The following is a 24,696-nucleotide window of genomic DNA, read 5'->3' as shown; positions in this document are numbered from 1 at the left end:
GGGGAAGGGTCTTCAACAAGAGTTCAGCCAGCTCCAGTTATCACAGACGCCTGGACGTGCTCTGAAGACTGTGGAAGCAAGTCAGAAGGCCCAGTGCTTGCATCAGGGGCCTCTCTGCACAAAGGAAATCTTCGGCAAGATGCTGCACTTCGACGTAGCACACACGTGCAGCAGGGACTTCAAGGAAAAACTCCCACATCTCCCCCATCACTCTGAGTCAACCAGCGCTCAGATACTATACCCACGTACACGTGTATCAACGGCTACAATTTCTAAGATGGAAACTTAGGCACAAAGCACACAATAGGCAAGTGGGATGCAGATGTAAACCTGCTCATTCCAAAGCCCAGGGTCTGACCCAGTCCACAGCCCCTGCCCATACATGTTCTCCCTCCACCCCAGGCACCTCATCACACCCCCTTGCGCTACACTGCTGGGACAGGCAGTCCTCAACTTACAAGCACACTATCCTCCAAAGCTCATTTGGAAATGTATTCTAAGTCAAAATTCATTTTCCTAGAGAGATGTGATTAATGATGATTAGGCTCCCAGGCTAGCCCCCAAACTAAAGCCTATTTAATCTATAATGTAAGAAAGACACTCCCCTAGCACTTAATATATGTACAGAGACCAAGCAGCTGAACACCAGTTAGGGCATTGTGTCAATGGGGACAAAACACAGTCACGGAAGAGAACTGAAGGAGCTACTTTGCTACCTGACTCTACTGCCATCATCTTCAGTCTCGGGAGTCAGAAGAGAGTAGAGGAAGAGGGGTGAAAAAAATGGGAGAATGTTCTCTGCTTTTCTAAAGCATAAAGAGATGAAAGAGGAAGGAATTTCATTTTCCACCCTGCCTCTTCCTTCTCCTCCCTTTACAATCCCAAATGAGACAGAACACTTCAGGCCTTCCTCACTCCAGTCAGACAGGTGGTCTCCTGCCTACTCCTGTGTATGGAAGCACACAGCCCACCTGAAAACACCAAGAGCAAAATTTTGCTTCAAAAGATAAAATCTGTCAGGGGCACCTGGGTGGTACAGTCAGTTAAGAGTCCAACTCTTGGTTTCAGCTCAGGTCTGATCTCAGGGTCAGGAGATTGAGCCCCATGTTGGGCTCCACACTCACTGGGGAGTCTGCTTGGGATTCTCTCTCTTCTCTTTCTGCCCCCTCCCTACACACACACACACACACTCCCTCTCTCTCTCTCTCTCTCTCAAATAAATAAATCTTCAAAAAAAAAAAAATCTGTTGGGATACCTCAGTGGCTCGGTCGGTTAAGCATCTGCCTTGCCTCAGGTCATGATCCCAGGGTCCTGGGATCAAGTCCTGCATCATCAGCTCCTTGCTAAGCAGGGAATCTGCTTCTCCCTCTGCCTGCAACTCTTTCTGCTTGTGCTATCTCTCTCCTGCTCTGACAAATAAATAAAATCTCTAAAAAATAAAAATAAATTTTTTTAAATCTGTCATTTTTTAACATCTTCCACCAAAGCAGAGAACTTTCTTCCCCATTTTCAATCCAACTATCTTAATACACACATAAGAAAGCCAGTATCTAGGACAATGAAACGAAACCAAGAACAGAAAATTTAATTCAAAATGTTAACACCATGTGAAAAAAAAGGACTTGAAAAGACATTTCTCCCAAGAATGTGTACAAATGGCTGATAAGTGCATGAAAAGATGCTCGACACCAAAAGTCTTCTGGGAAATGCAAATCAAAACCATGAGATACCATTTCACAACCATTAGCTTGGCTATTATCAAAATGTTAGTGAGGATGTGAAGAAATTGGAACGCTCTCAAATTCATAGTCAGAATGTAAAATGATGCAGCAGCTGTGGAAAACGATCTGGTGGCTCCTCAAAGAGTTAAATATAGAACTACCACATGACCTTGTATTCTGCTCCTAGGTATATACCCAAAATGGCCTAAAGCAGGGGCTTGAACAGATATTTGTATACCCGTGTTTACATCACCATTATTCATAATAACTACAAGGTTGAAGCAATCTGAGTGTCCATCATCAGATGAATAGATAAATAAAATGTGGTACATAAATACGACGGAATATTATTCAGCCATAAAAAGGGAAGGAAGTTCTGACTCACACTACAAACAGATGAACTTTGAAAACACGCTAAATGAAATAAACCAGACCAAAAGGACAAATACGGTAGCAGTCCTCTTACTTGGGGTACCAAGATAGGCAAACTCATACAGACAGTAGAATAGAGTTTACCAGGGGCTGGTGGGAAGGTTGAATGGAAAATTAGCCTTTAATGAGTTCAAAGTTTCTGTTTGCATTGATGGAAAATTCTGGAACTAGATCATGGTGATGGTTACACAACATTATGAATTTAGTTAATGCCACTGATCTATGTACTTAAAAGTGGTTAAAATGGTAAATTTTATGTTACATATATTTTACCACAAACAAACAAACAAACCAAAAACAGACCACAAACCAGAAGAACTAGAGCTAACAGCATAACTTCATTGCAACCTGAACTTTCCCAATCTACAGAATAGGAGAAAAATACGGTATTATGTGTCTTCGAATTTTGGGCTGCCTCGTAACTATCCGGTATCTCAAATATTAAACCCACAAATAGAAGTGTCTACACCCTAGCATGCACCATCATGCTGACCACCGTGGCACGACCCGGCTGCCAGGGAGAAGCTCTTCTGAGTTAGACCATCACATACAAAGAATCCACTTATACACGCAAACAGACACCTTAACTTGGCGAGTTTCATTGTTAGAATCTTATTTAAATTCTCATTGTACCAACATAAAGTCACGAAATAAAGGATTTCAGAGAAGGGTATGATTAGGATAGTAACCAGAGTGCATTTGCTGACAAAGAGTGTTACACAAAGTTGTTTAAAATTAAGAAGGGGGCGCTAGGACAGCCAGTGGGACCCGTGGCCAGCAGTCACTGGGGGAGTCCTGCAGACTCCAGGTAGAGCAGCCTGGCCAGCCTAGGGGACTCCAGCGAAGAGCGTAAAACTCAAAGTGAGCACAAAACACATAACCCCACAATGTGTCACACACCTTGGGAACAGGTTTCTAGACAGGCAGTTAAATCAAGGTACCGAGGTTCCTACGAGCCCTCCAAACCATTCAGCACCAGTGTGGATATTACTTCCAGACAGACTGACACAACTACCTGTATATGGAACATTCCCACTCAAGGACCACTTAATAAGAAACTCCTCCAGGGTTAAGTAAATCTCAACTTGACTGCATGGTTCCAAGAATAAGAGCTGTCTAATGAACACCATTGTATTTACAGAAGTCTCAAGCACGATGCTTAACATAAAGCGAGCGTTCAATAAATGCTAATAAATCAGATTTTCTTAGCTAGCCATTAAATAGGGGATGGATCAAAACCAAGAAGAGGTAAACAACTCTTTTTTTCTTGTGAGGAGAAGTTTTAAGATCTTTCTCTAAGCAATTTTTAAACATGCAATACAGTAGCATCAATTATAATCGCTATGCTGTACATTACATCCCCAGGCCTTAGCTTATAAAAAGACAAAATGCTTCATGAAGTTGCGGGTTATCCTTGGGAAGGGGTCACGCTCATCTTCCTCTGTATTGTTCCAATCGTAGTATATGAGCTGTGGAAACAGGTACCTAAATGATTTTTAATATGTAAAAACAAATATTAAAAAATAGATACATGTAATACTCCCAACTCTTTCCTGAGACCATATTGTAATTACCCTTTTGAAAAGCAACTTGAATGTTATAAAATGGATTTTGTGTAATCTTACTTTGAATGGGAACCTCTGAGTGTAGGCTTAGTTTACAACAACCCCCTTTCTCAGAGAATGTCTCCTTTTCACTCACTGAGGTGGGCTCCACTGTTAGAACAATAGTGAATCGTCCTGGTGTGGACGACTACCTCAAACGGGGTCAGACTGTCTCTCCCCCCCACTTGGATTTGAAATAGTAGCTAGTGAGGCACAGTGTGTCTGTGGAAGTCCCTGGAACTGGAAAACATAAATCCCAGCACTGTGGAGTTAGCCTCCTCCTGCCACGCACTCATCAGCAGATGAAACAAGTTTCTGCAGAGAGAACGCTACCCAAGCCCCAAGAGAAGCAGAAATGAACAATAAGGAAGAATGACCGACCTGACTTGGTTCCTGACAATGTCCTTGACATTAACTTCTGAGAAATATTCCATACCCTTTTAACACCTATCCATTTTTTAACCCGGTTAGCTTGAATTGATTTCTATTACTTTCAATTAAGAGTTTTAAACTGTTGCCAAGAATTTATCATAGAACACTGTAGATGATGGTTAACACATTTTCTACAACTGTGATGACTTAGAAACACCCTGAATGTCACCAAGGAACGGATTAGAAAATTACAGTGACTCAATGAAATGCGACCATTTAAAAAATATGCAGTTTATAAAACTAGGAAAAATGGGTGTTTTAGGATTACAACCATGCAAAACACATAGAGCAAACATGGGAAAATGAAGACAGTAGACATGAATAGGGGTTCTTGGGCTGTGGGTCACTGATGCTGTTTTAATTTCCTGTCTACTAGTTAAAACCAGGAAGAAAAAGCTAATAAATCACCAAAAACTAGAAACAACATAGACGTCCATCATCAGCAGTTGAATAAGAAAAACTGAAGTACGTCCATATGATGAAACACCACTCGAAGACCATTGATACAAACGGCCTGTGTGTTCGAGATGTTGCTCTAAGTGAAAGATGTCATTACAAAAGGCATGTAATGCTCTTCCCATCGTATCTGGAAGGACAAAACCATAAAGAAAGACTGAGATCAGCATTTGCCTGGGAGTCAGGGGAGAAGGCTGAAAGGGACACAAAGAAACGGCATGTTAGACATTTCTATTTTTTTGATGGTGGCTGATGATATATTTGCCAAAATTCAATGAACTGCCCACCTAAAAAGCCAATTTTTGCTGTAAGTGAGGATACCTCAGTCAGTCTGACTTAAAAATAAGGACACTAAGCTTGGAAACTAAACCAAAGCTACCGAGCACGTGTTTTCTAACACTGGATGACATTCATTCAAATTTATCAGGTGCCCACATATGCCCAACACTCTGGTAGGTGTTACTACAGAGTAAACAAAATAAAACAACTATACAAACAGAAATTGTAATCAGTGAAGGAAAGCACTGGCAATCCAGTTGCTATTATAGGGTCAAGGTCTCTGAGCCACTCATGGGTTTAGCTGAGACCTGAGGAATAAGTAGCAGAGAAGAGGAAAAGGAGGGAAAGATTTTGGATGTACTATTATAACAACAGTTAACAACTCAATAGCAGCTCAACCGTTTAAATATATGAAGTGTGGTTATATTTTATTATTTTGATAGGATGTAGGATGGGGCTTCCTAGGTAAGCAAATGAAGCTCTCAAAACGGCAGTATGGGTAGTGGCCAGATACAAAAAAATGTTGTGGATTTGGGGGGCCCTCAAGAGTATTATGGTTCCCCCGTCCACTGCTGATATTTCAAAAGTGATGAATAGAATGTACACAGTTCCCTGAAATAAGACTGCCTAAAGGGGTAATTAAATCTCATGTTCTGGTGTTTTCAAGAGATGTATTGTACTTGTTTTTAATCTTGGCTGAAATTACCACGGTTTCCTCAAGCTTATCAAGATTCTAAATGATCACTAAACACACACTTACTTACCAAAAAGTGAACAAAAGTGTCCTCTGCCTGGTAATCAAAACTCTTCATGCTGCAGGGTTCGAGACCCAAGACACCTCCTTCACTTGACTTCAGAGGCACTCCCCTATCTTTATCCTCCTCAACTCACAGGCTGCTCCTTGGCAAATGCCTCTGCTGGCTTCTCTGACCAACCTCCTAATGTTGGGAGTAATTCATGGCCCAAGTCTCTTACTCCCTTCTCTTCCTACATTCATCTTGTTTTAAATACATTCTGTTTGATGGCAAGCCCCACAAGCATCTCATCGTCTGGGTCTTTCCCCAAAGCTCCAGATTTGAAGACCCAACTGTTAATTCAACATTTGCAACTGCATACCTAACGGGCAACTCAAACTTCCTGCATCTAAAAGAACTCCAGGCTTCTAGAGTCACACAAATTCTTTCTCCCACCAGTGTTCCTTACTCTCAATAAAAGCTGCCTCTATGCACCCAAGCTGATCATGCCAAAAACCTAGCGGTCAGCCTTGATTCCCCTCTTGCCCTCTCATCTCATCAGCAAGTAACATAGGCACCGCCTTCAAAATATATTCCAAATGCAACTATTTCTCACCTTCACTATTACTTCAGGTTCAAGACACTCATCTCCCTCTCCTGAAGGACTGAGTAAATCATTAGCCTCTTGCCTCCTTACAACACATTGTCCACAAAGCAATCAGAGTGAGTTCTCAGCTCACTGCAAATCCCCTCTCAAAGCCCCGGGCCCTCATGAGACAAAAAATAGACCCACTGACATAGAACAACAATTAGCAACACCTTAGCCTTTGCACTGAAGGTAACAAGAAATACCTTCAAAGTCAAGAGAGTCCTCCCGTTACCCCTAAATCAGAGAATATTGCTTAGACTTAGTAATCAACACTCAGATGCAGTGAAAGAATCCCTTAAAACAAAAACAAAACAAAATCAATGACCACCCATCCCTAAATCAATGTGTTCAAACTAAATACTGTCCACCTCTTATCTGATCAGACCTCCACAGTCACCTTGGAGGCTGGGAGGGAAAACAAAGGTCTTCATCTTTTGACCACAGAAATTTTAAATATCCGAAGTAATCTGGTTTCACCTTAAATAGAAAAGGAGACTGGAAAATAAATACTAAGTTTTGAATCTCCATACGTAGTCGGAAAACAGCTACCATTAGAAAAGTTTATCTATCACCTTCAGACAGAAATTTCTCCTAACCAATATGACTTCAACATAAAATGTATACCAGGGGCGCCTGGGTGGCACAGCGGTTAAGCATCTGCCTTCGGCTCAGGGCGTGATCCCGGCGTTATGGGATCGAGCCCCACATCAGGCTCCTCCGCTGGGAGCCTGCTTCTTCCTCTCCCACTCCCCCTGCTTGTGTTCCCTCTCTCGCTGGCTGTATCTCTGTCGAATAAATAAGTAAAATCTGAAAAAAAAAAAAATGTATACCAAATGTATCGAAAGTGTTGTTAGTATGTTAAATAATCTCTCCAGAAACTTCAGTTTTAAATGTATAGGTCCACAACTGCCTGAAAAATAAAATACCGAGGAGTAAATTTAATCAAGACAGTAGAAGACCTGTACTCTGAAATAAGACACTGAGAAAAGAAATAGAAGTTGACACAAATAAATGGAAAGATATGCTGTGCTCACGCTTGGAAGAATTAATATTGTTAAAATGTCCATACAACCCAAAGCAATCTACAGATTCAATGCAATCCCTGTCAAAATACCAATAACATTTTTTCCCAGAACTAGAACAAATAATCCTGAAATTTTTAATCGAACTACAAAGGAACCCAAGTAGCCAAAGCAATCTTGCAGAGCTGAAGGCATAACAAGACCAGATTTCAAATTATACTACAAAGCTATAGTCATCAAAACAGCTTGGCATTGTCTCTTTCTCTCTCTCTCTCTCTCTCTCTCTCTCATACACACACACACACACACACACACACACACAACAGTGGAATACAATAGAGAGCCCAAAAATAAATGTACACTTGTATGGTTAATTAATCTAGGACAAAAAAAGGCAAGAACATACAAGGGGAAAAAGTCTTCAAAATGGTGCTGAGAAAACTGGACACCTGAAAGAATGAAACTGGACCACTTTCTTACACCATACATAAAAATAAACTCAAAATAGATTTAAGACCTAAACATAAGGCCTCAAACCATAAAAATCCTAGAAGAAATCCTAGGCAGTAATCTCTTTGACATCAGCCTTAGCAATGTTTTTTTTGGATCTGTCTCCTCAGACAAGGGCAACAGAAGCAAAAAGGAGTAAGTGGGACCCCATCAAGTTAAAAAAACCTTTTGCACAGCAAAAGAAACCATCAACTAAATGAAAAGGCAACCTATTGAATGGCAGAAGATATATGCAATGATATATCCAATAAAGGATCAATATCCAAAATATATAAAGAACTCCTACAACTCAGCACCAAAAGAACAATCAGATTTTAAAAATGGGCGAAGGACCTGAATATGCATTTTTCCAAAGAAGATATACAGATGGCCAACAGACACATGAAAAGATGCAACATCAATAACCATTAGGGAAATGCAAATCAAAACCAAAAGATATCACCTCACATCTGTTAGAATAGCTTGTATCAAGAAGACATAATAAGTGTTAGTAAGGATGTAAAGAAAAGGGAACCCTCCTGCACTGTTGGTGGGAAAGCAAAATGCTGTAGCTACCACAGAAAACAGTGTGGAGGTTCCTCAAAAAAAATTGAGAACTGCCATATAGTCCAACAATTCCACTTCTGCGTATTTTTCCAAAGGGGGGAAAAGATATATGCACCCCTATATTTATTGCAGCATACTCACAATAGCAAATGAAAAGATATATGCACCCCGATATTTATTGCAGCATACTTACAATAGCCAAGATATGGAAACAACCGAAGTGTCCATTATTAGATGAATTGATAAAGAAGATGTGGGGTATATACAATGGAACATTACTTAGCCATAAAAAGGATGAAATCTTGCCATTTGTGACAATATAGATGAAACTGGAGGGTATTATACTCAGTGAAATAAACCAGATTAAGACAATGTAAAGATTTCACATAAATGTGTTATTTAAAAAACAAAAACAAAGCTAAACTGAAACAAAATCATAAATACATAGAACTGGTGGTTGCTAGAGGGGAGCAAGGTAGGGAGAAAGGTAAAATGGGGAAGAGGGGTTAAAAGGTACAAACTTCCAGTTATAAAAGAAGACGCGGAATGCAACGTACAGCATAGGGAATATAGTTAATATTGCAACAACTTTGTATAGTGACAGATGTTAGCTAGATTTATTGTGATCACTTCGTAATATATCAATGTTGAATCACTGTTGTACGTCTGAAACTAGTCTAATAATGTACGTCAACTACACTTGGATTAAAAAAATTGTCCCATGCTTCATTAAAAACTAATGAAGTACTGTATGGTAACTAACATAATTTAAAAAAGGAGAAATAATGGCTGTTTTTTTAAAGTAAAAAATAAAATTGTTTAAATGACCTGTCATCTTCAAATTTTCAAACAATGCTTCACTTTGTGTTCTCAGGCACTATAGGAAACAAGCACATCACTGTTTCCATTCCTCAACAATCTGTGACCAACATTAAATACAAAATGTTTTCTTACGAATTAGAAACATCTAGAAATATATCCCACTAAGTCCAGCATCATAAAAAGAATAACCTCCCATATTTGCTTTTACTGTTTCTAAGGTTTTTTGAAAGTCAATCTCTAAAATGTTTATCTCCCCCCATAGAAGCCAGAAAGAAAACATTCACGCTCCTCTACGCTTTTCACACCTGTCTTCAGACACACACACACTCCCCATTTGACTGTCTCCTTATGGCATCATCTTCTGGCAGCAAGAAGGGAGCAGTGGCACTGTGCCTCCTCCCGAACCGTGACTATTTTTAGGCCAGCGGCCCCTCTCTGATTCCTAACTTGGCCCTAGGTAATCATGAGACAGTAAGAAACCCTTCAGAAGCCAGGCAAGTCCCAGTAGGATTAACAACACTCCACTGCAAGAATCTCCCAAGGGCTACAAAGGAGAACACCCTCCCAAGCACGGCGAGGTCGTGACCTCTATAGCCCAACCCACCCACTGCCCTCACTTGGCCCAACCAAGGCTGGATTCCCATTCCAGACATGCAATCTATAGTACCCATAATTTCACTGGGGGAAAAAATAAAATAAAATTTTTAAAAAGCTGAAATTTCCTACTTTTATGATAGTTTTAACCCATATGCTAGAAAATTTAAAGCAATTCAGTGTTGAAATTTTTTTTTCTCCTCCTCAAATGTCATGTCCAGTAACAACATAGATTTTGGATTTGCTGACCTTGGAAAGAGGTAGGTAGTAATAAAAACATTCAAAGAAAATTTTAGTCACCTTTCAAAAAAAGAATATACCAAGATGGTATAATAATAAAAGGTAAGTATCTCCTTGTGCTATTTATAAATATAACCACATACTATAACATCTATAATTGGTACAGGCCCACCAGAAACACTAAATATATCTGATGTTAGAACTCTACACCATCACTGCTATGCCTCTATTAAAGACAACTACAGTAAGGCAAATTTCAAGTTCAGTGTTTGGTTGGTTTCTCTAGCTCACTACTAAAATGGAACATCAGAACCTCAAACTAGGTTTGAATATTGAAATTTCAAGGGAGAGCACATCCAAAAAAAAAAAAAGGGGGGGGGAACACATTTATATTTTTCATTTTGTACCTTTCCACCAAGGACATCAAGTCACATGAAAATTAATTGCTTTCATTCATCCCCCATCTTGGATTTTGTAAAGAACTGTCCATCTTTTCTGAACCCATAGATTGATAGCGTCAAAAATGTTTGTTCTCCAGATTTCTCCTGATAACATCAAATGAAGACCTCATGAAAACGTTAAGAACACACGGGCTCTAGTATTTAAGAAGACAAGCTTGATTCCGAGGGGAAACCAACCAGTAAAGACTCACTCACTGATTCTGGTTGTGGCATCTGCTTATTGGGAATCTCTGTCCCTCAAGGTGAGCACACCTCTGTCACATGTCCTCTTCTCCATCTATTCTGGGGATCTAGGATGGTTGAGTGTGGGAATGTGCCAGGAGAACGAAGAAATATAGCATGACCTCAGGAAGCAAGAAACCCAGCCAAGTTCCCTCCCTTAACCTCATAAGCAGAACAAAATCTCTGTTTCAAAATTAGCTACTTTTTTTTTTCTTCTCAGAAGGGAGTATAGGAAGAGGGAGCCTATGGGATCTTAGAATCTGTCCTCAATAGACTTAGAGGAATAGATTGTATAATTTGTTTAAAGACATTGAATATGCATACTGTTATACGATAGAAAAATTTGGAAATTCACAAATTGGGCTTTGTTTGGCTTTATATTTGCAAGGCATTAATACGTTTAATGCAAAGTCTTTAACTTCATGAAAAGGATCCAAGTCTGGCTACCAATTATATCACAGCCTGACTGCAACAGCCTTTAATATCAATGGCACATCAAAGTCAATCAAAACAGATACTTAGAAGTGACTACCCTCAGCCATAAATCCTCAAATAATTCAGTAATAGGAGGACTCCATTCTTTTTTTTTTTTTTAAGATTTTTATTTTTATTTATTTGGCAGAGATAGAGACAGACAGCGAGAGAGGGAACACAAGCAGGGGGAGTGGGAGAGGAAGAAGCAGGCTCACAGCAGAGGAGCCTGATGTGGGGCTCGATCCCATAACGCCGGGATCACGCCCTGAGCCGAAGGCAGACGCTTAACCGCTGTGCCACCCAGGCGCCCCAGGAGGATTCCATTCTTAATGGCAACATGTGGCTCAGTTATGGTCTGGAAATCTCAAACTGACCAAAGCCAGGACCACTGCTCCCATTTGCACAGATGGGTGGGCTCTGGTGGCATGACCGGCTGGCCCCGAGTTTAAAGGCAGAGATGGATGCAAGAGGATTTGAACTTAGAAAAGGAAGGGAAGGGGCACCTGGATGGCTCAGTCGTTAAGTGTCTGCCTTCAGCTCAGGGCGTGATCCCAGGGTCCTGGGATTGAGCCCTGCATCGTGCTCCCTGCTCTGATGGGAGCCTACTTCTTCCTCCCCCACTCCCCCTGCTTGTGTTCCCTCTTTCGCTGGCTGTCTCTCTGTCATATAAATAAATTAAATTAAAAAAAGAAAGAAAAGAAAGAAAAGAGAAAGGAAAGAAAGAAAAGAAAGAAAAGAAAGAAAAGAGAAAGGAAAGAAAGGAAAGAAAGAAAGGAAAGAAAGAAAGGAAAGAAAGAAAGGAAAGAAAGGAAGGAAAGAAAGGAAGAAAGAAAAGAAAGAAAAAGAAATGGGAGGGAAATGTTTTACCCATGCTCACCCAAATAATATCTGTGGAATTCAACGTCCAGTTTTTTAAAGTAAAGAATTTTAGGATCTACTCATGCCTTTCTCTAAATGATTCTGACCCCTGTGAAAAGTATTTTAATCAGATATTAACCAAAGTAACATCTCTCCTTTGGGATAGATCTTTCTAACTTTTATACCTAAAATGTCAGTGTGATTTAACTTAATTCACACTTACAGTTTGGAAAAATTCTATTCCTACCGTTACATGAATGCAAGATGTTATATAGTTAGCTATCCAAACCTTACCAATTTTCTTACAACTATTCCCTTAATAATAAAGACTTTCAAGCAGGAGATAATTCTTTTTATTTTTTAAATATTCAGAACCTCCAATCAGCTACAAAAGGAGGAACCCCCTACAACGGTACTAGAGTCATCCCAGAAAAGCTAAGTGGGGGGTCGCATTCTTCATGTACCACCCTGCCTGTTTCTGTATCCCTGCCATGAAGTGACCTTTTACTGCAAGAACTTCCATTCATTTAACAAACATTGATTACTTGCCTACCACGCACCAGCTGCTCTGCTAGGGACACAATGGTGAACACAGTCCTTGTGTCTGAGGAGCCTTCAAAGAGCCAATAGTTAAGACAAGAAAGTACAAGTAAATAATTACAAAACCCGCAAAATTAGAGGTGGAGCCCAGCCTAAGGGAACCCAGGGGGTGGAGTCCACCGGTGTGGACATGGAGAGAATGATTGCGTGTAGCTCCCTGAAGAAGGGGAAGCTTAGACTGAGGCTGAGGAACAGGCAGGTGTTTCTGACCCTTTCAGATTCTATCAACTAGTAACACTGCCCCTCCAAAAATCTGGAGGGACAACATGAGAAAGTCAGGTTTTAATTTTGCCACTAAGGACACTTAAAATATTGTGGAGGGTGGCTGATATAATAGCTGGAAAACTATCTAAGACTTTGAATGTCAAAGAGACCTGTGAGAGCAATGCTGTGTGAACACCGTGTTCGGCCCAGCAAGACTGTCAAGTGGGGACCGTCTCTCTGACACATCGTCAATCCCTCCTTGTCCGCCCACAGTCTCTGAAGTGTGTGAGGCCAGGATGCTGGAGCAGGCAGCCACCGCTTCTACAGAGAAAAGCATATCAGCAAAGAGCACTTCCAAGTCCCCAAAATGTTCTCACAGGTGTCCTCCCCGGTGACAGCCCCATAGCACAGACAGGTCCCATGATGACTTTCTACACCTCTTTCCTATTTATAGGTCTTCCCAGACATGGAGTGTCTTGCCCAAGAAACATAGTTAATAAATAAAATCAACATTAAAGCCCAGTTTAAATGTGTACTCTTAGTCTCTTTCCCCCTTCCTTCCCATAGCCAAGAAGGTCCCCCAACATTTGCTAGCCACAGACCCAGCTCCGTAGAACTGCTCACACGTGGAGGGCATGCATTACTCATGGAGTGCGCCCTCATTTACTCAGCTGTTGGGCTACCTGCCTTACTTGGACAAGTCAAATCATCTTGGCCTCATTCTCCTCCTCTGTAAAAATTGATGCAACGGTAACAACCCATTTCTTAAGGTTGTTTTAAGGTTAAATGAAATTTTTGGAAGCTTTCTAACACACACTGTCAGTTGCTACTGTTAATACAGTCAACAACCTTGTGAAACAAGCTTTATTATTATCCTCACTTTGGACCAGAACTTAGCAACTTGTTCCTTCAGTCAAGGCAACTTTCTAGGACCGGGGGGTGGTGGTGAGGGGGTAACAGTTGCACAGATGAAGATTACTTATCAAGACTCCTATTCATACACTTAACCTAAGTGCATTGCAAGGTACTTAATTTTATATCAGTTAAAAAATTTGGGAGGTGCCCAGGTGGCTCAGTCAGTTAAGCATCTGCCTTTGGCTCAAATCATGATCTCAGGGTCCTGGGATTGAGCCCCACATTGGGCTCCCTGCTCAGTGGGGAACCTGCTTCTCCCTCTCCCTCTGCCTGTCACTCTCCCTGCTTGTGCTGTCAAATAAATAAAATCTTAAAAAAAATTTTTTTTCACATTTCATGTGACCAGTAAACAGCAGTATGTATATTCCCAAACACGTCTATTAACTCATTTTGGACCCAAAGATGTTTGTCCCGGCTCTTGTTCTATAATCTGCTTTCCAACTAACCCTTCCTACCCTAGAGAAAATCTTGCAGGTTGACTGCACCAACTATCATTTTGGTCTGACCTTGTGGACATCAAACATGCCTTACTTATGCAGTTTTACGTTCTACTGTTAGCTCCTGCCTATATTCACCTAGACCCTCCTAGAGAAGGTCTCTGCCCGTGACCCTGTCGGGGCACTATAGCCCCAGACATAAACAACCACTTTGAAAAGCAGTTTAGGACCATATACCTGGTACCCACAGTTTCAAACCAAGAGGCCTCTGAGAATCTAAAATATTAGCTCAGTCTAGGTCAGAATTCCTTCAACACTTTTTTTACGCACCTTAATAAAAGCACTATCCCAAGTGCTCCTGATAGAGAGGTGAACAAAATTATATTCTTGTTCTTGTCAAGATTACATCATCCTGTCAATATGAATTCCATCATAAATTAAGCTTTTTCATGAGAATCGGTAAGAAGTAGGAGAGTCAACAACAGTCAGACTAAGTTCCAGGAGACCACTGAGTCCCTACAGAAAGGGCTGTCCCTATAAAAGTAAACAACTAAAACCATACCACCATTCACACATAACGCCTGTCAAGGACCACCAGGGACTGCACAGTTTGGCTGAAGAAATAACTTGACATGAAGACTCTGCGTTCTTTTGCTTCTAAGTTGTACACAGCTGGGTAAAGGAATTACCCCAAAGGCAGCATAGGTTGTTGGAGGGAAATGGGGCTAGACTGCGTACACAGGACACAGTTTTAAGCCAAAATGAATTCTCTCCCTGAAAGTGTTAAATGCTCATGAACAGCTCCTTGTTTAGAATCAGACAGTCGCCATATCTCCTCAAAGTCCACTTGGCTAAAAGGAAATAATTTTCCATCTGAATCCTGCCAAGACCAGTTGAAAAATGTCAGTATGTGTGTGTGTGGTTACGCAAGTTGGCACCTCACACCATATCTCCCAACCCTCATTAAACATCAACTTCCTGTACCTTTTACTTGGAAAATCATTACCTGTGTTAGGCTTTCCACCTGCAAGTAAGAATTCTTTCACGGAAGGTCAGTGTATGTATATATCGAACTCCAAGGGCAGCCCAAAGGAAGAAAGAGCCAACCTCCCTAAAATGGCCTACTTGTCAAATCCTAACACCGTACATTCCTTAGAAGTCATTTTGGTAATACAGAACTGTTGACCTTTAGGGCTAGAAACCATGACTGATACTCAGGGTGTAACTATGGTTTTATGGGACATTCTCTTCCCCGTTGTGATGGACACCAGGCCTCACCTCCTAGTTAAATTTCTACCTGGGATTAACTCCATCCGCCCAAGAATTACCTGCCTCCATGTAGCTTAAAAAAAGGAAATAGGATTCAGTATTTCTATAGAAAAAAAGTGCTTCAGGAAAACAAGTATTAGTTCCCATTCAACATACATGACCCTGGGCTGCTAAATGTAAAATGTGTACATTTTACAATGTATTATTGTACAGTCAAATGATTCAGAGGACTGATAGGATCTTACTTGGTTCTCTTTGAGGCAGTGTAACAACTGTAAAATGTCACAGAAGTGTCTGTAACTATCAATTTTCCATTTGTGCTACTCATCTTAGTGGCTTACAGGATTTAACGTTCTGTTTTATGTTCTGCAGTTAGAAGGTGGAAAAATAACATGCCATAATTCCAAGCAACGTCATCTGAAATGTTATATACCCAAACCAGTGATGCTTTTGATCCCACTTCAGCACCCATATGCAGAAAATCCTAGCAATAGTGATTATTCTTTAGGGCATGAAAAATAGTCAAGTATCGGTAGCCTACCAGGAGTGTGGTATAGACCAAGAGAGAAGACCGGATCCTAGTCCTGGTGCTATAACTTAACTCACTGTAACACAAAACATTTATCCAAATTGTTCCAGTCAATTTCCTCACGTATAATAAGACAGACCTTTACTTCACAGGTTGGTGTGCTAACTGAACAGAAAGGTCCTTAATGTCCTATTTACAAGGCACTACCCAAAAACATACAGTTATTATGTATGTTTTTAAGCACCTAAATAAAAGACCACTGTGTATGTGTATGCACGTGTGTGTATGCACGTGTGTGTATGCACGTGTACACACACACGTGTGTGTATATGCACGTGTATACACACACACAGAGAAGCAATTCTGGATCTTTCATCTCTATTTTGATTTAAAAAAAACAAGAAAAAAAAAACACAGCTCAAATATAACAAAATATCAGCAACTCCCTATACTGGAACGCCACAGAAAACAAAAGGTAACAAAGCCGGAGTCCAAGAATCAATATTCTCAACAGTTACTGGTATAAACCAATTCTTTTTAAGCACGAAGGAAAGTTATCAGGCTTCTGTGCCTGGAAGTTAATTCCCCGCAGAGCTCACAGCACACCCCAGCAACCGCCCTCTCAAAGTTCAGCCGAGGAAATTAAATGAAACTTCCCAGCCATGAATCAGAAAAGGTGCCATATATTTGGCACTGTGGAGAAATAACCCCAAGCAACAGGTTATTATCGCCACGGTCCTGAGGAGGGGACAGGGGTGCAAAAGGAAGAAAGTAACTTACTGAATCCACGTGGCTAACACCAAAGATTTCAGACGTGAACCCAGCGTGGTCATATTTTAAAGTCTGTACACTCCCCATTATATTCCTGTACCAAACATACTGGATACCAGTAACACTTTTTCCATTTCTATTAACAAAGTATGTCTCTGAGGTTTCAAACTGGACAGCAGAGTGAGCAGAATCTAGCCAAATGTTGAAATACCTCTTATTATTCCAAACTTAGTAAAAGCAAGAGAAAGGAGAGAGGGAAAAGAAGCATTACCCTGTCCTGGAGGCTTGTACTTACATTATTTAAGTAGAAAATAATTTTCATTTGATTATGAACCTATAAGGTTTCAAATTTTAAGTGTTCAGCATAACAAGACATAACCATTTTGTAACCTAACAGTCATACCTGCAATATAAAATCATTTGAAGTTTTTCACGAAAAGAGAAATGCAGGATTTTTCCTATCTCCATTCGCGTTTTATTGATAGACTGACTCCTCTTATATGGGAAGTAAAATGTACTAGTAAATTCCTTCGCATAGTTGCCATTAGTACCCCCATAAAGCACTATCAAGAGTTTTTAAGCGTTAAATAAAAAGTCAACTCTTAAGCGTACACTCAATAGCCAGCAAGTTATGTGGGCCATCAAAAAGTTCTACAGAAATACAAAACTACTCCGGAACAAATCTTATTAAATGCAACGAGAAAAACGACAATCCCAGACTGAAAATGCATCTGAATTACTTTTTAAAACGTAAATACATATTTCTCTAAACAAGAAACAGCCCAAGTCCCTATGAGAAATTGTCAACGCGTGACTACACAAATGGAGAATGTAATAACTTAGCACAAGTGGAATTAATTCTGTACAAGTATCTGCACATGGATTTGCAGATGTTCTGAGAATGTCACTTCGTAAGAAAACAAAATCAGAACTCAGAAGGAATAGGAGGCTCACACCTTCCAGCTCCAGGTCACCCTAACGCCTAAGGGCACGGGCTTTCAGAAGGACATGGGGCCACGGGTGGAGCGGCCTCGCGCTGCTGGCTGAGTCTATCACAGACGGTGAGGGGAAGAGCATGAGGGCCAGGACAGAGGGAAGTCTAGAAAAGCAGTAAGTATATTATCGTCTCCGGCTTAAAAGACCTTCTAGTAGCTGTGACTGACAGAGGAAAGAATTTCGAACTCAAATGCTGTTAGTGCTCTAGACAGTTTATTCCAGGCTCCATCTGGTACAAATAAATTATAGAAGTGCAATGTACCTAACATAACGTATCAGCCCTGTCCTCAAGATGTTTACCAGTTTTAACAAAAACATGTCGGAAGAGGTCACTAAAAGGATTATCCAGGGCATATAAGCGAAATTAGACTGCAGTTGCTAAGCATCCTGCTTTGCGACAATTCTGAGAAGAATCGTGATCCCTGATTCAGGACGAAGAGTCTTTGGATAACCAAACATGTCACAACAGCCTTAGCTTTACCAAAATTTGGTCAAGGTAGCAGGTAGAACTTCTAACATGTGGCACAATGTTCATGATCTGGGAAGGATATTTCTAGGACCCTCAACACTACCGTTTCCAAAATTGTACTTTGGGGACTTTTCTGCTGACTTCTCTGAAAACCAGAGCCAATCCTCCCCCCCACCCCTGTCTGTGCCCTTTTACCTTGCAGTATTTGGCCCACAGGAAGTGCTCAATACATGGTCTGAGGCTTATCAAACTTCAGATTCTAACAGCAAGGATTCTTGTTCATGCCTTTTATTTACCATTTAACATGAAAACATAATCCTAACTATATGCTCTGCATAAATGATTGCATTATACACAGAGTCTAGATTGAAGATCTAATAAAGCAAGCACATTTTTCTTGCAAGTAGAAAAATTTACCCTTTTTAACCCATTTCTCATTTCTCCAATCCTTCTGACTCCCTCACCAACAAGTAGGAATTCTAGAACCCTGGTCTGAATTACAGTCTATTGAGTTAGGTTAGCAGAAATATGCACATATAATTCAATTCCATAATTTGTCTACGATAAGAGGACTAGAGTACAGCAGTTTACTATATAACTAAAAACAGGCTTGCATAGCATGAGGTGATTTAACTGGTAGTTATTCTGGGAAATGCAACTCAATTGACTGGACACAAAGGTTGGGAGAAAGGCTAAGTCCATGTTTCAGTGTCAGCTCCTATATGGCTTGCATCTATATACATATAAGGCCAGCAGAGGCTTCTATTTTTTTGTATAAGACTCTATACAGGCTTCTATTTTTGTTCCAGTGAACACAGCCACAGACATTGTATAAGCTCTACCTGTATTTAAACATCTATTTAAACAAGAATATATTTTTACCCATCTCCTTCCTACTCTTCTCAAGAATGCTTTCTCAAAGCCAATTTAGGACACACGCGTCCTGAAATGTTTTAGTTAATCATGGAGGGTCAGCTGAATCATGGTTGAATGGCCCACGAACATCAGTGCCAATTTCATTTTCTTTGCAGAGTGTAAATATAAATTGACGAGTACAAATATTTACAAGAATTTAAAAGAGTGAAAATAAGGAATTTGATGGCTTTAAACCCCTCTTTCCATGGCATCCTACTCCTAAGCCTGATGTCTTCGCAGCCTATTTTCTTCCCAGTCTGCTCTTGCTTTTGCTGTGTGCACATGGTAGGAAGCTAGCCAGACCTGCCCTCCCACTTAGCACAACTCTTACTGAAACACGAAACCAGTACAATTTCCGGCAAAATTGACGATACCTGGAAGTAATTTCCCGGCAACTGCTTTGCCCTTTGCAGCTACTTTGGGAAGCTTACAACCTGCCCGTAATCTTTCACCGCTCAAAGAGAATGGAGTCAACCTACTAAAAAGTAAAAATGTCTCTTCAAAAGAAACTAAGCGACTTCAAACCCATTTAGTTTTACACCTTCAAAAATGAAATAAAACTTCTATGTGAGAATAATGGTAGGATGTGTGATTTTTACTTTTATTCATGCAAGTAATATGTACACAAAACATTTATAAGCATAGACATGAGCCTATTAGCAAGATGTAAATACAGTTTATCTTAAACTATTTTCTCTTCAATATCAGACTTATTCCGCAGACTATGGAAAACCTACCAGCTTTAATGAATGCCTAAGGTTGTTTTGGAATCAAAAATATATGTGCAAAAATGGAATTCTTAAGTACTTAAAAGCTATTTCCTGAACACCTCTAGATTCAGCCTTGTTTATCACTCTCTCTATTTGTTGAGCAAACCCACTCATCCTTGATTGTGTAAACATTATACATTAGAGCAATCACAAATTGCAAAATACCTTACGGTGTATGAAAATGAAGTTTTATTGTACTTATCTACATAGTAAAGATTAGCCCCCGAATCTGTCATCCCCAAAATGGAAAAGTCTTTTTCATCTTGAGCCAAGTGAATAAGAAAAAGTCATGCATTATTATCATGGATAAATGCCCACTTAGAAGAGTAATAACTTCTGATTTCAAATAAAATAGCAGTCATTTCTTAAAAACAAAAACAAAAACAAACCTATCATCAGAGAAGTCTTATATAAACTTGATTTAGAAAAATACGTCTTTAGAAGAAGTAGTTGCCAGGTGAGCTCCGTTACTGGTTATAACTGATTTCCTGAAGTCAAGTATGGGAAACCCTGGTTAAAGTAGGCTTTTCTGAAAAAAATTTCAGGCTGGTGAAGTCATACCCCATCTGACCTAATCCTTTTCCTGCAACATGGGGTCACTCCTCACCTCTCCGAGAGCCACAGCCACCACTGCCCAGGTCCCTGTCAGGCAAGTGGGGGAGGTCACCTCCTGGTAGGCTCACCTGCCTCCAGACAAAGTTTGGGCTCACTTTTACATGCCCTAAAACACACACAACACACACCAGCCTTATCCTCTGGGCTCATATATGGTCTGGTGGCTTATTTGTGGGCCCTAAGAGACGCAGAACACTCTGAGCAAGGCCTTTAAAAGTCCTCAGGGTATATTTAATCTTCCGTACTATGGAAGATAACTCAAGTTTCAGAAACCAGAAGCTCCCCCTTCCCATTTCAAATAGTTTCATCTGTAAATAGTGTTGAAAATTTGGGGAAAAGTTTAGACTACATAAACATCTGTCTAGACATCAAGAAAAGACTCATCAACTCAGTATGAACTGTACTAATGACTGAACAGTCTGGCAAGACACTACTACTACAAATAAAAATAAATGTATAGTAAGCCTAATCACATATTTACCTAATCATAGAACACCAGTTCTGAAACATTTTTATTCCCTGGGATTTAAAACTTTGTTCTGATTTTGAAGAATGTTGTTCCTAATGGTATATACCCTGCACAACTATTTCTTATCAACAAACCCAATCTGGTTTGCAATGGTCACTACTCCAGGACATGGAGGTTGTTCTAATGGATTTGAAAGGAATCTTACTCAGAATTGGTGGGGAGGGGAGGGGAGATTCTTTTAAGTCTGCCACTGTCATCTAGTTCTTAAGCTACAATTCAAAAGTGTTAATTTTGTTTTTGAGAAAGTCAACAGACTTGGCTACATTAAAGTATAGAACACCTCTAAGTCAAAACCACTATAAACTCATGGTATTGGTCTTTGTAAGGCCAAGACATCATGGGGGGGGGGGGGAATGCAATATGAAAGGTAAGAGTTTATTATCAATCTATAAAAGTTCTTATAAATAGAAAAATACTAATATCCCAGTAGAAAAAAATTGGCACTACATTCACAAAAAAGGGAATAAAAATGAAAAAACTAAATTTTTTTGGTATTCATGATTTGCAATTAAAGAACTGGAAATTTAGGTATCAAGAAAGCACTATTCACTTACAAAGGTGGAAGAATTATTTTTCCTTTTAGGAATGATTCCCCATATTAACAAGGATACAGTAACATAGTTACTCTCAGAGCGCTGGTGCGATCATACTTGGTAAAACATTTTTTGGAAAGCAAATGGTCCCTCTGTATCAAAAGATCTTTGAGCCAAAAACTGTATTTCAAGGAGTGCTTCCTAAGGAAATAAGCCCTGTAGATAAAGTTTTATAAGTGATATTTGTTGCAACAGTACGTATTTAATAGTAATTGGAAATAAAAGTTCAGCTTATAAATGATTTGTTACCTCTATATAATGTAATATTATGTAGCCACTAAAGTAACACTCTTGGAGAACTGGAATGACCTCCAAACTTTTTCTTCACAGGTTAAGCAGGGGAAAAAATAAAATAAAACAAAAAACAAAAAAATAAATCAGCATGCAACAGTATATCTGTATAAAATACATAACTGTAAAAAATAAATCTATTAACAAGCACGAAGAAAACACTGTGGTTATAGTTGGGTAGTGGAATTATTTAATTCATACTTTTTCCTTAATCTATGCATTTTTATACAGCAAGCATACATGGAACAAAGCCAACAGAGGAGGGCTATTACATGGCATGCTTTCTAAATGCTTCCATCTAATAACTGAACTATCAAGAAAGAAATCTAGCTAGAATTTTATAACCCTATGAAATAATCCAAAATTGTAACCATGTATTACTGATACATAATTAAAAGGTGCAGATCTTCCGCAAGCACTATTTTCTTCATAATGCTGATTTTTAAAAGAGGGAAAAGTTGGCACAAATAAATAATGTATATTATTTTAAACTCATTTCCACTAATTTTTTTAAGGATAAATATTCCTAATCATTTCTTTGTATAACTTTCCTTATGGAATACTGTATTGAAGGGGGAAAAAAAAAAACAAAGCATCTTACACATTGCAAAGCACTATGCAAATAAGGCATCACTGGTTCAATTTAAATTGTCCATCATTTCCTGCCCTAATTATCCCTGAAAAAGAAGCTGGTCTACCATATTGCATTTCCAAACTCTTCAGTTTCTCTTCGGGTTAACCACACTGCTATCTGGGTGTATCTAGACTCCTTAAGGAGGTCATAGGTTCCCAGGAAGCAGTGACTCCTTTCCTTTTTATTCCCCTCCCTCCTTCAGTTTCTCTCCTCCTTCCCTCCACTCCTAACACTGGCACTCCACCCTCCACCCCAGGGGTAAAGATTTAGTGTGCTGAGGATTGAAATCCCATCACCTGGCAAAACAAAAACCCTGTCACTCCCTGCGTTTTGCCTAACACTTTGATTCTATTCAAAGAAGACACGCTGGATTTCCTTTCTTAGCACACAAACTACTAGTCAAGAGTAGTTAACAGAGTAGGTGAAACTTTATGCAGGCTAAATGAATCTCTCTATTCTTACTCCAAAATAATCAGTCACAAATCACTTGGTTATTTGCAAACGGTACATCTTGACAAAGAAAAGGAGACAAAAAATTAAGGTAATAAGTCCCATAATTACTGGAGAGTAGTAGTCAATCAGGTGTCTTTACTTGGAGTGGATTTTTCTAGAGAGCTAGGAAAGCACAAGTAAGCCGCAGGAAGTAGTAAGGCACGGGACGAGAAGGCCTTGGGAATTGCAGCCACATTTCATTAACGCCCCATGTCAGCCCTGACTGCTTATGCTGAGAATGGGCCCAAGCGAACCGCAACGCGAGAAGGCTGGGACTACTGGGCCCTGGCAGGTCAGGTATCTGGTGGGCGGCTTCCGGCTGCAAGCGTTTGCCGGTCAGTCTGAGTCGGCTGTAAACCCCTTCGGTCACTTTCAAGGTGACAGCTACTGCGGTCCGCATCCGTCCCTGCCACACCAGCTGCGTTGACCCCACGTGAGACCGATCTCCGCAGCCTCCGCTCCACTGGGGTTGTCTCCCCGCTTCTCCCCCAACTTGGCACCCAAGCCCCTGAAATACCCGCCCCTCCCTCAAAGCTAGTTCCGTCACCCTATGACGGTCGCGTTCACCATATCCTCTCCACCCCCACCACCCCCACCCGAGATCTCCACCGCGGACAGGCTGAGCAGCGGGAGTCTTCTTACCCGCAGCTCCTCCTCCTCCCGGGAGCAGAGACGCAGAGCAGGGGAAACCGGGACCGAGAGCCCCGGCGCCCTCCGGGTCCCCGGCGGAGTTTCTCCAGGCCCACCCCGGAGACCCGCGGTGCAATCAGTGCCCAGCGGGCAACGTCTGCACCTGGGGACACAGGGCTNCCGCGCTCCGCTGGGCTCCGCTCCGCTCTACTCAGCAGGTTGGCGGGTTCGGCGAGCCAGTTCGCTCCCTCCTCTGGCGCTCCAAGGTCCGGGTCCCGAAGCCCCCCACGCTCCCGGGCTAAATACAGACGCGCCCCAGGCCCCCGGCGTCAGCCCGGAACTGAGTTGCACCTGTTGCCACGTGCAACGGGGCGCCCCGCGGCTGCTGCCGGCGCACCTGGCTGAACTGCGCGTCCCCAGACCACGCAGGTCCCCGAGGGCGATGGGAGTTCTGCCTACTCCGGCTCTTGCCCGCGGTGTTATCCCTGCGAGCTCTCCGGCTTCCAGCTAGCCGCGGGGCATTGCAGCGAGGGCGGGCCAGGAGTGGGGGTAGGGAGTGGGGAGGTTGCAGAATTATCAGGGTGGAGGTTTGCTAGCAACCAGCACTGATTGTTAAGTGTCGGACTCCTGGTCTGTTTTATCTTCGTAGTACTAAGAAGTTTTTAGCAAACACCTATTAAAGGTTAAAGAAATGAGCTCCAGCTGTTAGCTCTTGGAATAAGAAGTGGAAAGAATACAACACCAGGGAGATAAACGAGGCCCGACCCACTTTTCTCTAAACACAAATGAAGTCCTTCTTTGCTAAACTGAACGAATTTCACCCATAGCTGTCTCTTAGGCTCATAAAATATTTTCTTCTATAGACGTATTTTTAATTCAACGCTTTTCTGAAGATGCTATTCCACTTACGAGAGATGTAAGATTATTGAGCCATTAAGTGTCAGACAACCTGGGCCCAAATTAAAAAAAAAAAAAGATAA

At 40.9% G+C, this 24,696-nt stretch overlaps 1 protein-coding gene and 1 non-coding gene across 4 annotated transcripts in view; both read right to left on the bottom strand.

The window, feature by feature from the left end:
* MTUS1 (microtubule associated scaffold protein 1) overlaps positions 1 to 23,858 on the bottom strand; it is a 174,338-nt gene extending 150,480 nt beyond the window's left edge. For all 3 annotated transcript variants that reach the window (XM_002923790.4, XM_019804415.2, XM_002923791.4), the window contains exon 1: positions 23,729 to 23,858. The gene's annotated coding sequence lies outside the window, so the exon portion shown is untranslated. The remainder of the gene's footprint in view (positions 1 to 23,728) is intronic.
* Positions 3,532 to 3,637, bottom strand: LOC117797134. The gene has a single exon (XR_004622020.1). It is a non-coding gene; the product is annotated as a U6 spliceosomal RNA (small nuclear RNA).
* Positions 23,859 to 24,696: the final 838 nt, after the last annotated feature.

This window comes from Ailuropoda melanoleuca, chromosome 18 (assembly GCF_002007445.2).
Source record: "Ailuropoda melanoleuca isolate Jingjing chromosome 18, ASM200744v2, whole genome shotgun sequence".
Taxonomy (NCBI): domain Eukaryota; kingdom Metazoa; phylum Chordata; class Mammalia; order Carnivora; family Ursidae; genus Ailuropoda; species Ailuropoda melanoleuca.
Note: the sequence above shows the minus strand (reverse complement) of the source record. Positions and strands in the feature narration are given on the sequence as shown.